This window comes from Hippocampus comes, unplaced genomic scaffold (genome assembly GCF_001891065.2).
Source record: "Hippocampus comes isolate QL1 unplaced genomic scaffold, H_comes_QL1_v1.1 scaffold133, whole genome shotgun sequence".
Lineage (NCBI taxonomy): Eukaryota > Metazoa > Chordata > Actinopteri > Syngnathiformes > Syngnathidae > Hippocampus > Hippocampus comes.
The window spans coordinates 326,156-329,573 of record NW_017805150.1 but is presented as its reverse complement, the minus strand read 5'-3'; positions in this window follow the sequence as shown (position 1 = coordinate 329,573).

The following is a 3,418-nucleotide window of genomic DNA, read 5'->3' as shown; positions in this document are numbered from 1 at the left end:
CAACATTACGGCGAGGGTAGCGAAATCTCAAAACATTTTAGCCGTGTGATTTTCCTGGGCAACGCTCACGGTTGCGCCTTTTTCAATTAGATGCTGATTTCAATTGCGTCTTCATCAGTCATTAAGAGCATTTGGTTAGCGGACGTCCACCTTACACTTAGCCAAAAGGTGTTTCTGCAAGTTGCCGTTAGCCAACAGCGCGGCGGCCCCAAAGCTGCCGCGCGTAAGGGGACTCCGAGGACAAGCGAAGAAAGCCCACGGCGACTTTCACTGGGGATTTGAATATTCACACCTGCACTAGGTGTTGTTTGGGAGGCTGATAAGCATGTGCGGCACCAGAGGGGTGAGTGCAGCGGGGGAGGGGGGGGGAAGTGGGTTCTCATTTGAAAAGGGACCGGCCTTTTAAGACTCATCTATTGAGGACGGTGCTGTTCTGTATTGTTCAAGTAATCGGGGAGGACGCAGCAAATGGAGCACGCCGTCACTCACATCGCAGCCATGTGCTTAATTGAAGCTGCACGTGGCCATATGGGGACGTGCAAAAAAAAAAAAAAAAAAACGAAATTGCCTGCCCAGGCAGCGCATAAGGATTCAAGCGGCATGTGGAGAAAAAAAATATGTCCAACATCACGGCCAGTCTCATGATCAATTGCGGCACGCCTCGTATCGCCGCAATGCAAAACCCGCGCCGATTTCATACCGGGGGACGTGATTCATCTGGATGAAAGGAAGGAAATAAGGACATCGCCAGGCTGATCCTGAAAAGATCAGACAACAAACTGCTCGGGTGCTGTTCAGAGGCAGCCTGTTATCAGAGGTGTTAATTGGCAAATTTAGTACAAGTCAAGAGCGCTTTCCCTGTCGTCCTCGTAAGGCAAGGCCAGGTCATTAAACCCGGAATGGATGCTTTGGTGCTGCCTCAGCCCGAGAATAGCGAGGCATCATCCAGCAAACTTCTCAGGCAGTTAGCGACCGCAATGAAGTAACGGCCTGCTGACAGCTCCAAACGCATTTTGAGGGGGCGGGGTGCTAAAATTGGCAGCTAAACGCTTCTTTATGTCCAGCACATGACCATCGTTGAATGTTAATTCCAATAAATCCAGAGTTCGATTTTGAATGCAGAACTGGACTTCAAATCGGGTTTGCTGAAATTGCTTCAAACAGAATCGATGAATATCGTTGATGCACAGCGACAAAATAAAAGTGAATGCGTTAAAAATAGACCAGACGATGATTTTTCCAGTGCTATTATTCTTTTGTCCGTTTTTACAGACAGTTCGAGCGAAAAAATCCACCTTCCATATGTGTAATTCTCTTTGTTTGATGTTTACTTTGACTGCAACCCTCGACTGACACTCTCGGCGTTTCAACAAACGCGAGCTTGTGACCTGCAATGAGCAGAGCCTTTGCAATGCATGTGTACTGAACACCCGCCCGTAATCTGAGCGTCCTTTGGGGTTGTGGGTGCGATCGCACCACTGCCTCTGTCATCAGAAGCTGTGACTGCCAAATCTTTTGCTCCAAGCCTCATGTGAGAGCAACGCTCTCCGCAATGGAGGAGGGGCGGGGGGTGTCGTGAGACTTAACAGAGGCAAAGACGGCTTCAACACGTTTCTTCGAACACGAAGAAGCCCGTCGGGCGGCCAGTCGAGCGGCAGGCGATGCTCTCGGCTCGCGTCGCCATGCGAGTTGGCACCCGCTCATGCCAACGGTGACCCAGGCACCGACCGAGGAATATGCTTCTCTCCGAAATTGTTAATCCTCTCAATGACACTGACGTGAAGAGGACAATCAAGTCAGGTGACCCCCCCCCACCCCCACCCGCCCCAACTCCCAATCCACTTGCTAGCTTTGTTTGGTTTCCATTGGATTCAATATTCTCTTTTTTTAAAACGCGGCACAAGCTAAAATTAACCCTGGAGAACCCAAGAACCCTTTTCTTCTTTGGAAAATGACGAATTTTACATTAAATGACTGCTATATGTTCACCGAACACCAAAATATATGTTTTTTCAAATATTTCATGCTTTAATCCTAATTTAGGATTAGGGCCAAATTTGACCCTTTGGGATTTAAAGGTAGCATTTGAGGAGCAGAATTTATAGGGGCCAAATTTGACCCCGTGGGTTCTCCAGGGTTAAAAAACACTTCCGTTAACAACATAAAATCAAAATGAGTGCTTCGAAAAAAACAATGCTTACTGAAACTACATTTTACATTTGATCACTTTAAGTTCCAGTATGGAACTTAAAATTACGCATAATGTCAAATGGCAGCACAGTGGACCTTGTGCAACATGTTATTTTCAAGCACAGAATGTAATTTTTTTTTTGGGGGGGGGGGGTTAATTGTGTAAAATCAGTGTATACTTTTGCACCATCCCAGAACCCCCAAGACAAAAAATATAATGACATAACTCTGTGTGTCGTTTCAAATGGGCTACTTTTGAGTCGAATTCATCATTTTGCAAATCAATTTTCATAAAAAAAAAAAAAAAACAAAACAAAACAAAAAAAAAAGACAAACTGACTTTTATTGATTATAATTCAGAGTAGGAATGTGATATCACATAGGGACCTACAATTTTAGTGTCAAGAGTGAGACGAAGATGCATGAGATGAGTTTATCCGCACTAAACAAGCAGTGGCTGAGCGCCAGTAGCGTCACTTTCCACCCTCTGGTCTCGAACCCCCTGGCTGACTCCCAGGCCCCCCCCCCCACCCCCCTTCTGACTGTCTCCAGCACCGACTGGTGGTGCGGCAGCACTGCTGATTAGCGCGCATTAATGATGAGGAGCAGGGCTCCATTGTTCTAACACCTCCCCTTCTCCTCCGCACCAATCTGTCACCAGTCGGTGGGCTCGAGCTGCCTCGAATGCTTCCCTCCACAAATGACTCGGATAATTAGTTGCCCCTCACGAATGCCACAATCTTCTCACCCCTGATTGCTTTCACCTTCTTGCTCCTGGCAATTTTTACACCTTGTAATCAAGGCCGCTGCTCCATGTCCACCTCGATCCAGATCTTCCATCTTTTTTGAGCGTCCGTCTTTATGTCATATATGAATGAAATCTTTCTCAAATCCGCGCATTTAGAACGGAAATGATTACAAATGTTTCCGACGACTAAAACTTGGCCGCTAAAGTTGACACTCTCCACACATGAGGCGCCACCTTTGCTGGGCATAATCATAATTTCCGAATTTTTTTTTTTTAAAAGAATAAAGCAAATATAAGATCGCGAGGCATCCGTGGCGGTTTCCGCTTCCAAACAGTGAATGACAACGTAATTATGAGCAAGCAGCTGTTCGTGCTCCCAGAGAGAAAAGCTTGTAGGCTGCGCTATGTTCGACTCTTCACAGATTAACCAGAAAGGATCATTAGGGATCTGTATTTGCCAGACAATCCCCCCCATGCCCC